This window comes from Mirounga angustirostris, unplaced genomic scaffold (genome assembly GCF_029215605.1).
Source record: "Mirounga angustirostris isolate CCGP_5_RB_7025 unplaced genomic scaffold, mMirAng1.0.hap1 SCAF_10, whole genome shotgun sequence".
Classification (NCBI taxonomy): domain Eukaryota; kingdom Metazoa; phylum Chordata; class Mammalia; order Carnivora; family Phocidae; genus Mirounga; species Mirounga angustirostris.
The window spans coordinates 15,006,771-15,018,619 of NW_026991718.1; the positions used below are offsets into that span (position 1 = coordinate 15,006,771).

An 11,849-nucleotide genomic window follows, 5' to 3' on the forward strand; every position below is an offset into this window, starting at 1 on the left:
CAGATCCAGATACCATTGACGTCCCATAGGTGTGACACAGCCTCGATCTAAAGGCCTGTGAACAAAAGCGACACATTATCTGTCCCCTACACACCCAACATACAATGGTGGGATGCATACAAGGCAACTGCCATACACACCCCCGTTTGAAAAGGAGGAAAACAGGAGTCACCCAGCAGTGACTGAACTGGAGCGATTTCTCAGCAGTTTTCCTACACGTACAACTGATCTGAAAGGCAAAAAATTCACATTTATTCTTTTAAAATTTTTACCTCCTCATTCTAACCTACAGTGAGTAACCCTTGGCCATAGGGAATGGTAAATGGAAGGAAACATGAGCCCAAGAGAGGAGTGGCAGAGGAAGTGGAGGATTATGTGGCTCCCATTGTGGGTGCTCTGACCCACGTGGTCATGATCCTCACCACCACGTCCTCCTGGCCCAGTCCACTCGCAGTGGGGATCCACATGGTCACATCCCCACATGGCACCAGTCTTATGCCTTTTCTACATAAGAGGGGACATGAAGTCCCTTTGATCCAATGTTGGTGCCAAGCCAGGAGTAGGGGCGTCTGAGGCTGTCAGCAGTCATCTTCCCCCTCCTGGAGACAGAGCTGTCTACAGAACACAGCCAGGGGCAGGGTGAGTGGGGGAGGGAGGAGCACAGCCAAAAACTTGAGTGAGCAAAGCCCCGATGATGCCATTTGAGCCACACCTCTACTGGAAGACCTAAAGCCAATAATAAATCCCCCACTTTACTAGATATTTTGGGTTGGATTTTTTTAAACCTGCATCTGAAAGTGTCCTGATACACACTCCCATTTTTCTCCCCAAGCTCTTTGCTTTCATCTAAGGTCTGGCCTCCCATGGACCCTCTTTACCTTTCTATAAGAAGGCCCCATGAATACCTAAATCCTTCTTGTCCTGGGATAAGCCCATGTGGAGAACGAAACCCGCTCTCTTGCTGGGTCCTCCAGTCCTTCAAAGAGCTGGAAAGTAACAACTCACACACGGCAGCTGTCTCTACTCAAACTTAAGCCTGCCCTCTGCAACCTTGACCGTGACAGGGAACAATCCCCCAAGGGTGCACACACTGCAAAGGGGAGTGCTGAGATGGCCTCATGAGATCGCATGAGCAAGCGCCCCCCACCCTGGACACGCCCGAGCCAGGACCAGCCACTCTCCCGGGGTCCTGACTGTCGGCTCCTTTCCTCTACAACTTGGAGGCTGCTCGTATCAACATGTCAGCAGGAAATGGCTCTTTAATCACTGCAAACTCCCTCCTGACTGTAAAGATTAGGTCAACTTTCAGCTGTAGGGCCTCCTCTTCCAGGATAACGGGGATTGCGTTTGACAGCGAATAGCAATGCTTAGCACCAGCCCACACTCACAGTCTGGTCAGATTACTTACATTCGACACCTGTGTAGAAGGCAGGGCCTTAGATAACAGGGGGTTGAGAAACGAAGACTTTCGGCACAACAGGATGGGGGGAAGAAGGAAGGTCAAAAGTGTAGGATGCAGCAGAAAAGGCTGAGTCGTAAGTAGCTGCTATCTACAAGCGAGCAATCTGGGGACTTGCTAGCCAATGCCCACCAAGCCCCATGGCTCTCCCAGTCTGCACTTTGAACTCGGAGCAACCTACCAAGAGGCAGGACCCAGGGGAGGGGCATGATATGTTTCGACCTTCTTCCAGTCTCTAAACATATGTCATTCATTTGCCCAGACGCTCCCATGGGCTAGAGGCTACAGCACAGCTGGGATTCACTACAGCTGTACCACCTCCCAGCACGGAGCTGTAACTCCATCCCTGCCCTTCTACCCAGAAAAGCTACGGTACACTTCAGTGCATTAACTGCCATTATGAACAAGCCACCAGTGGCTCCAGATCCAGATGCCCAATATGGCGGACCTCACCACCTGAGCCGCTGCCTCACCCAGTTCGGCCCGTGCCACACGTTTACTCCAGCGGGACCTCCTCTCTGGTGTGGACTTCAGGGTCTCTCTAACTTCACCCCCCGCCCCGGTGGTAAGTCTTCATTTGAGAGTGAACTTGAAAAACATTGGAAAGCCTACTTCCGGACAGTACCCAGTGGACTCTCCAGAACCCTTGTGAGGTGGGGTCAGCTACCATCCCTATCTTCTTTTGACAGATTCATTTATTTTCTGAGTAGCTACTATGCAGCACTCTTCTAGTAATGAACAGAACAAAGATCCCTGTCCCCAAGGGCTTCCATTCCAGCAAAGAGAGAAAGATATTCAAAAATAAGCCAAATAAATATGTCGTAGAACTTATGTTGTATGTTGTGAGCTAACAGTGGTATGGAAAAAGAAAAAAAGAGCAGGGTAAGAGTAGGTTAGGCGTGCTATGGGTGGGGGGCGTTTGCAGAATTAAAAGAGGGTCGGGGTATGCCTCCTTGAAAAGGTAAGATTTGAGCGAACACTCGAAGAAAGTGAGGAGGTAGCCATGTGAACAGAGAGAACAGTGTTCCAGGCAAAGGGAACTGCCAGGGCAAAGGCCCTGAGGCAGAACATGTGTGGCACCTGTGAGTCGCAGCAGCAGGGACCCCTGGGACAGGCACAGAGTGAGCAGGGGAGAAGTCAGCAGAGAGGAGACTGGAGAGAAGCAAACTGTTCCAACCAGAGAGCACAAGTTCCCCCTACGGCCAGAGATGCAGTATACCCCCTCACCATGTCGGGCTGAACACAGACCCCTCACTTAGAGCCCCGGGTACTTCCCCTGCAGATTCAAAGCAGACAGGCTTCCTGCCCCCCAGTAGCCCTTCTCCCACTTCCGGTCCCCACCCCTCGGACAGCAGACCCAGGGCCCGGCCACCACACAGCACAACAAGCTCCTCTCCCCAGTCCCTGGAGGAAGACATCCCACCTCACCGCTGGCCCTGTCCCACCGGCAGGAGGGCTGACAACCATGAAGAACTGAATTACAAGACTCACCAAGAATCAGGGGGCCTCTCCTTTCCTTTACCCCAGGCCCAGAAACTTCAGATTCCAGATCCAAGCTCCTGGGATCTCCCAATCAAAAGCTGGCACCCAAAAGGCAAGGGTGAGCCAGGCCCGGGACATGGAGTTCTCACCTCCCACACAGCCAGGGCCCAGCAGCCATCTGGCCGCTCAGACAGGCAGGCTGACATGGGGGCTGTCAGGGCATTGGGGCTGCAGGAGGCATCTGAGGCAATGCTCCCCAGCTGCTCAGGAGTCACTGAATCAGGCCTTCGAGAAGAGGGGAAAGAGCGCATTACTGAGCCCCAGACGTGCCAAGAGCTCCTTGGATCCACTCTTCCTCCCAGGCCTCACCCTCAACTTGGGCTCAGCCTGTTAGAGCTAAATGGCTCTATTTATTACCATCCAAGTTTTTTGCTTGGCAGGGCACAGAACTGGGGACTTAGAACTCTGAGCGCCAGGAGCACCAGGAGCACAGCTGTGAGTCCTAAGGGTAAAATCATGGAGTCTGCTCCTGGTGGAAGAGGGTCAGCGGGAAGGCAGCTGCAAGGAGACAGACTAGTCTGGGCCTCCAGCATCTCTGAAGCAGGAAAACAGGTGCAAAGAGCTGACCTTGGATGGAAAGGATAAAGAGTCTGGTTTGGAACATGTCTGAAGTTTAGACCAGAAGTTAGGAAAGAGGTCAGGGTGGAAAACATATTTGGGGGATGTCTGCAAAGAAAGCTGTAGTAAAAGGACTGGAGTAGATGAAGAAGGAAAAAAATCTAGAGGGCATACTAGAGCATATCAGAGAATGCTGCATTGAAGAGTTGAGAGTTAAGACAAGGCCAAGGAGCTAGGAAAGGAGGAAAAGAAGGGGCATCCAGAGAAGTAGGAAAAGTCAGGGTAGCAATGAAGTAGAGCAGTCATGAGTGCTGTTCATCAAAGAGTCCTGCCTCCCCTTCCAGAAGCATGGTGGGAGTCAGGCTTTGTAGGAAGTAGAAACTTATGACCTTTTTTGGCCAATGAGTCATAAGTGAAAGTGATACGTCACTTCCAGCCAGGCATTCAAAGCTGGTGTGATACGCTGGGGAGCTCTCTTTCCTCTGCTACAGTGACCACATATGTTCTAGCAGAGGCTGCTCTCCAGGTCCAGGAGTGAGGAGAGCATGGAGCAGAACCAGAGCTCCTCAAGAGTGAGAAATCAACCTCTTTGCTTTAAGCCACTGAGATCATTTGTAACCACAGCACAGCCTAGCCTCTCCTAATACACCAAGGGAGGAGTTTCTGGAGGGATGATGGTGGCCAACAGTGCTGAAGGGTGCAGGGAAGATGGGGACTAGGCAATGTTGTTGAGTTTGGCAAACAAGCAACATCAGTGACCTTCGAGCTCGGGTTGAGGGAGCAAGAACTAGATTACAAGGCATGAAGGAATGGAGGCAGAAAATGCAGACATTTCTTTAAAACATTCTGGGGACTATCAGAAAGAAATGGGGTAGCTTGAGAGCCAACAGGGTAGGGAAAAGGCTTAAGCTTTTATTCTTCAGAGAAGCCAGTGGAGAGACAAAGGGATAATATGGATGATGGTATGATTTGCCCAAGCTCATTACTTGTCTGTCTCATTGGGAAGCAAGAGAAGAGAGAAACTAGATGCCCTGCCCCTGCATTGTTTTCCTCCTCTTGTTGAACATCAGCAAGGGTCAAGGGGACTAAACTGAAATTAGCAGGGAATGGAGGAGCACAGAATGAAGGAAAGATCCCAGTAGTAGGGGATAGAGGGGATAAGGGAGTAACTGATGGGAAAATGAGCAATCTAGAAGAAACAGGGATGTTCAGAAGCCCCTAAGGATTGACTTCCATGAACATGAGTTTCCACATCCATAAAATGGAGCTCTTACAGCAAAGGGAGGTGGGGAAGATAAGAGAGGATGTGCGTGTCAGCACATTACAAACTGTAAAGACCCATGCACATGTGATAGAATCGTGGCTGGTCACCATGTGACCTGTTTGGGGTAACTTTACCCAGAGAATCCACCACCTCTGGTTGCTGCCAATGAAACTCCCAAATCAGCCACCACAGCTTGCCAACAGGACAACCTCAGGTCTACACCTGCTGTATGCAGAGTTCTCACACAGTCCAGAGTCCACAGTCCAGTTCTCCTCGTCCCAGAAGTGGGAGATGTGAGTCCCTCCTGCAGCCTCACCGGATGACCCTGAGCTAGTCAGCACCCCTTTCTAAGACCCAATTTCTGATACATCAAATGGGGGGATGGGACCAGACAAGCTCTGAGAGAACTCCAGCTTGGACGTTTCAAGATATGGGGAGATTCCATTAGCCCTCCAGGTTCCTACATAAATAAAACATAGAATTATTTAGAATCCATTAAACTTGAAACAGTTGTTGTATTATTAAGGAGACAGACACCAAAAAAAAAAAAAAAAAAACCCAAAAAACTAATAACTGTCAAACAATATTTTGGATCTTCAATCCCTTTGACTCAGTTCTCAGCCCAACAACACACATACTTTGGCCACATTAAGGCCCCTTTACTGCCAAGGAAGGCTCCAGCTGGGTCAGCCTGCCAGCACTGTACCCTCTCACCAGCCAGCTCAGAGTGCCCTGCCCCACACCTGCCTCCAAGCTACACAGGCCCCAGCTATCAGATGCCTTCAGTGGGCTGCACCCATGTGCCCCAGCCTGCCTGTACAAAGCAGCCCACCCTGGGACGGGGAAAGTGTGCCCCTGAACAAAACACGTAAAAGCAGCACTTGGGGCTGTGCTCCCCCTGACCTTCATCATTGTTGCCAAAGACACCTGAGAAGATCCAAGGACAGAAATCCTAAACTCTGACCTGCTTTAGCCCTCAGTCAGTCCCTATTAATATCCCCTCAGTGGAATATCAATTCTGAGATGTCCTGGGGAAGCTGACACCCAGGAAAACTTGCCCAGTCTCTCCCATCAGTACGTAAACCAGTCCCTATCTTTCTCTATCACTCATCCCCACACAAACTTACTTTAGCAATGGTTACCAGGAAGTGCCGACCATGGTTCTGGGAGCTGAACCCCTGCCTGGGTCTGATGATGCCTCTTCTCTCAATGCCCTAAACAGGGTCTGACGAGCTTAAAGACTGGGTCATAAATCAGCCCCTGCCCATGACAGTGGAACTGATTTACATTGAAGGCAGAACCCAGGCCCCACAGCCTGTCATGGGCCCACTCGGCTTCACAGCCCGGGGAAGGCAGCACGTGGTAGTTCCAGGCAGCTGTGTCTGGGCCTCTCATTTCTGCATCCAAACCGTGTTGGTTATGGTCTTCTGGGAGAAGCAAAATGCTGGGCCGAGTGCACCTCACCCACCCCACATACCTGCCCCCCCTCCCCTGCCGTTGGCAGCCCCCTGACCCCAGTGGTGTTGAAGTGAGCTTCTCTTAATCCTTGAGCGGGATGAGCAAGGCCTGGGGACAGACGGGGGACCTTAAGAAGTCACTAGCCCTGGGAGGCAGCTGCATCTGCCCTAAGGGGTTTGTCCCCCCCCGGTTCACCTAGGAACCTGGGACCAAGTCACTCCGGCTGCATTTGCTGAGAAGGTGCAGGGAGCCATTGGAACACAGGAGCTCTGCAGAGCCGTCTCTGAGTTTGCTGCTTCGAGCTGCACATTCTACAGCACCAGAACACGGCACCATGTGAACTGAGAGCACAGAGCTACCCTGCTGCGTCCCACACATCCTGCCTTAGGCAGGACTGCCCCTGCTCATGACACTTGCACTCTGGCCAGGCAGATGCCACGTACCGGGGGTCAGGAGCCCGAGTTCTCATCCAACCTTCTTCCCAACTAAATGCACAACCTCAATGTAGACCTAACTATTTGTTTCTCTGATCATCAGTTTCCCACTAAGATGAGATGTTTGGAATGGACCATCTCTACAGTCCCGGCTCTCATACGGGCACTTTCCTATATAAACTTACTTCAAAGGCCACATTTTAGAGACAAGCCTAGGGCGAAGACTGCAAAGGCAAGGGGACTTCAGGAGAGTTATGGAAGCCCCTGACCCCTCACCAGGGTCCTAGAAATTCCACTGGAAGGGATTCAGGTCCCTGGGTAGGGTGCTCACCCGGACTCTGCCTTTAAAGTCACCTCCATCAGAAAGGGAAATACCTGAACAACTTTTACTCACTTACCTCTCTGCCTGTTACTGGAGAAGGCTAAGCCCCTTCACCCACAATTTAGGGCCTTCCAAATCATCCTCATTTTACTTTTTCATCCTTACATCCCCATCCTGCCCTGGATGCATCTTCAGCCTCAGACTGAGGGGCAGATTCACCCCTCCATCAGTCTACCTTCTTGCTGCACATAGAGATCAGTATACGTCTATTACAGATCAATCTACCTATGCATTAAAGAAGGTCCCAAGGACCCCCATGTGGCATTTCAAAGCCTAGTTCGAGCTGCCACTTGCTACTAATTCTTGAAGTGGATAAAAGCATTTCTTCAAACAGGAGCTTTCACTACCTAACACCGGTCTTCTCCTTCCTATAGTTACTGGCTGAACTGTGCCCTGTGTCCTCCCTCTGCCCCCTGCCCACTGCCTCCGCCCAGAATTCACCTGTTGAAGGGCTAACCTGCAGTACCCAACCATGTGACTGTATGTGGAGAGAGGTCTTTAAAGGGGACATTAAGTGAAAATGAGGTCATATGGATGAGCCCTAATCCAATCTGACTGGCATCCTCATAAAAGAGGAAATCTGGACACAGGAATGCAGGCACACAGAGCAAAGACCACATAGGGACACAGGGAGAGGACAGCCATCTGCAAGCTGAGGTCAACGGCCTCAGAATAATGCCAACCCTGCCACCTTGGACTCCCGGCCCCAGAATCATGAGTAAATACATTTCTGTTGCTTAAACCACACTGTGTCAGGTACTATGACGACAGTCCTAGCAAACTATTACACCTAATGTTTATTCCTTCACCCAACCAGTCCAACGTGTCACAAATTCTCAGAGTGAAAAGAGCCTCGGATTGTTAAGTCCGATACCCCTATTTTTCAGATGGGCACACTGAGGCCCAGCGAAAGGAAGAAACTGACCAAAGTCATATAGGATGCAGTGAGCTGAGCTTCCACCCAGAGCTGTTCTGGTCATAAAGCACCGAGAGCCCTAGAGCCAGGTGTGTCTGCACCGAACTGCCTGAGTTGAGCAAACGCAAAGACAATCCCCCTTGGCACTCTGCCCACCACACTGCAAGGCTGGATATAAGTGGCAGGACACACAGGCCCCGATTGCCTAGCCTGGTCCAGAGACCCTCTGTAAACCCTGGATGTGCCCAGGGGAACCCCTAAGACTGCAGAATGGGGCTTCCTGGGCGGGCACCAGAAATCAGCTTAAATATAGTCTGAAGCCATTTGAGAAAAAAAACTAACAGCAGAATGAAGAGAACCCACTGTGGTCCAGACCTGCTCCTGAGCTCCACAATCTCTTTCTGAAAGCCAGGCTGTCTTCAGAAGTGGAAAGCCTTGATTCAACTTTTCCTCATCATCTCAACATTTACTAAGTATATTTGTCACATGAGTGCGATTCAGAAGTTCTGCATAAAGTCGATGCTGCTGGAAGGTTAAGGAAAGAAGAGACTCCTTTGGACTGGGGTAATCAACAGGCAGTTTTCTGGAGAGGCGAGAACTTGAACTCGCCCTTGGAGGGCCGGTGGGACAGTTCTCAGAATGGACAAGAGCAGTCATTCTAGAGACGGGTTTACTTAGGGTCTCTGGACTGAACTCGCTGCCCAGACTCGGGCTGGTTAGGCCTTTTGTCCACAGTAGTAAACAGGAACAAATGTCTGTCTAGGGGAGAGTGGGTCAAAGTGAAGACAAAGTCCTCGCCACAATGAGTTCCTAATGTGAATGAGAAGACCAGCCCCATTTTGAGATCAAGCCCATTGGCCATGGTAGCTCTTCTCAGCAGTGGCGTGTGGTCTGAACACGATTACTGGACTATTTGAAATTATTCACCATCTTCCAGGATCCCTCAAATGTTTATGACCAGCATTTTATGAATAAATAGGGGAAGCGGTACCTCCAGGGTCCCCTTCTGGAAGAAAAGACCCCTACAATGAGACATCTATGACAGCACAGTAACACCACTCAGCTGCCTGGACTTGGCCTTAATTGTGTTTTCTGTGGGTTCCCAGCAACCGGAGATGCCCTCATGAAGGTCAGATCACTGGCCCCATAGCTCACCTCTCCCCCAGCCAGTTCCTGAGCAAAACTTCCAATTCAGACATCCTTCTGCAGCCTCTCTAGCTCTAGAACACCTCCATCTCCCATCTCTCCAAGTTGAGGAGGTATGAACCGGTATGTAAATGATGAAGATCGGGCACCTGGGTGGGTCAGTCGTTAAGTGTCTGCCTTTGGCTCAGGTCATGATCCCAGGGTCCTGGGATCGAGCCCCACATGGGGCTCCCTGCTCCACAGGAAGCCTGCTTCTCCCTCTCCCACTCCCCCTGCTTGTGTTCCCTCTATCGCTGTGTCTCTCTCTGTCAAATAAATAAATAAAATCTTAAAAAAAAAATAAATGATGAAGATCCATTTTGGAGGAGTTGACCATAAATGAGAAGTGTTTGTCTTCCAAACACTACTGGTTTACTCTCATAATTTGCAACACTTGCCTCTTTTGTATATAAACTTTTACAAGGGATTGAAACATTTTTAATGTTCTTAATCAAGATTTGTTTTCTTAAGGATAAACAATAGTTGATTTTACAAATATATTATCATTCTCCTTTGCTGTGAAAGCAAGCAGCATTCCTGCTATGGTGTTCATCACGTAGCTAAGTGACTAGGGGCAGGATGAGGTCTGGGCCGGGACAAATCCTCCCGAGGTGTAAGGGGCTATTCTTACCTATAGGGAGAGGGGTGCCCTCACACTGAAGACCAGACAAGGAGGAAGGAAGGAGGGCCAAGGAGAGGATCAGAGTGCTTCTGGCATATGCGGCTTCAGCCACAAGAATGTCAAAATGTCTAGGAGGGAATTCTAGTATTAAAATGGAATCTTCTCGTTAGGAATCCATATAGAACTAGAAACTAAAAAATTCAGGCAAAGTGTCTGAAAAACTGTCAACCCTTTAGGACGAGAAGGTAGAGGCTGGAGCTCAGAAGCCATGAACTTGGAAAATGTGCTGTGGTCGCCACGGCTTCTTGAATTCTCTGTGCTGTTTTTCCCCATCCATCCTCTTTGGTAATTATTGTCTCTTGAAATGTCCAGTTTGCCTCAGCTGTTCCAAGGAAAATCAGGGTAAACTTAATTAAGGTCCATCCCATGACCAGAGTGCTAAGGAGGAACAGCTATGTTTATTACTATGAACATCTTGATGAAATAGACAATTTTCTAGGATGATAAAAGTTACCAAAACTGACTTAAGAAGAATATCCTCTGTTACACCATTAAACATGAAATAAATTAGAAAAAAATGTGAAGGAATTATCTCTACAAAAGGCTATGAGCTAAGACAGTTTTATGGATTAGTTCCTTCAGCTTATTCTAGAGCAGAGAAGAAGCTGGAAAGTGTCCCAATTCCTTTTAGAAGACAAACGTAATTTAATGAGAAAGTGGCCAAGATAATATACAAATACATATATAATATTATATGTGTAATCTTGTATACATGTACACACACATATATAGAGATCAATCTTACTTATGAGTATAGATGCAAAAATCCCAAATAAAAAAAAACAAATCAAATCCGGGAGATATTAAAAGAATAACTCAATATGACTAATACTGTATTTATCCCTGGAATGTAATGATGATTTAGGATTTGGAAGTATACACTCGTCTACATCAATATGTCACAGGGAAAAAAAAAGCCATAAGAGATTCTAAGGATATATTTTTTTATACATTTTATGAATTAAAAAAGAAAAAAAAACCCTAGCAGTCTACAAGGCTGTAATCAACATCCTACTCATGGTCAAACAACAGGCTCATGTCCACTAAAATTAGAAACAAGGCAAATATGACTTCTGTCACGATCATAACTATACATTTTCTATTTCTAGCCAATAACATGAAACAGATATATTTCTTTTTAAATCCAGGAGATCAAATTACCCTTACTGGCAGAAGATACTATATTTTACAAAAAAAATAAATAAATCCCAGAGAAAAACTACCAAAACTAGTAACAGTTTAGTAAGGTGAGCAATTACAAGTTAAAAATACACAAATCTGGGGCACCTGGGTGGCTCGGTCGTTAAGCGTCTGCCTTCAGCTCAGGTCATGATCCCAAGGTCCTGGGATCGAGCCCCGCATCGGGCTCCCTGCTCGGCGGGAAGCCTGCTTCTCCCTCTCCCACTCCCCCACTGCTTATGTTCCCTCTCTCGTTGTCTCTCACTCTGTCAAATAAATAAATAAAATCTTTTTTAAAAAATAAATAAACAAACAAATAATAAAAATACACAAATCAGGGGCACCTGGGTGGCTTAGTCAGTTAAGCATCGGCCTTCAGCTCGGGTCATGATCCAGGGTCCTGGGATAGAGCCCCGCATCAGGCTCCTTGCTCAGGGAGGAGCCTGCGTTTTCCTCTCCCTCTCCCTCTGCCCCTCCCTTTGCCTGTGCTCTCTCTCTTTCTCTCTCTCTCTCTCTCTCTCACTCTCTCCCAAATAAATAAAATATTTTTAAAAATAAATAAAATAAAAATACATAAATCTATCAGTTACCTATATACCAGAAATCAGCTAGTGAATAATAATCAAAAATACAGTGGTGAAAAAAAAAAATACTCCATTTAAATGAGCAGTGAAATAATTATAATAAACCTAAAAATAATCTTAATGAGAAAACACGCAAGATCTATTAAAAACATTTTTAAAAACTTTACTGTGAGACATAAAAGCAGACTTGAAGAAATACCATGTTT

The 11,849-nt window shown here is 48.0% G+C and overlaps 1 long non-coding RNA gene across 1 annotated transcript in view; it reads right to left on the bottom strand.

Moving 5' to 3' along the window:
- The window catches only part of LOC123850850 (uncharacterized), a 113,062-nt gene extending 101,481 nt beyond the window's left edge, over positions 1–11,581 (bottom strand). Inside the window, exon 1 of the long non-coding RNA XR_008506829.2 lies at positions 11,404–11,581. This is a non-coding gene — a long non-coding RNA (uncharacterized LOC123850850). The remainder of the gene's footprint in view (positions 1–11,403) is intronic.
- Positions 11,582–11,849: the final 268 nt, after the last annotated feature.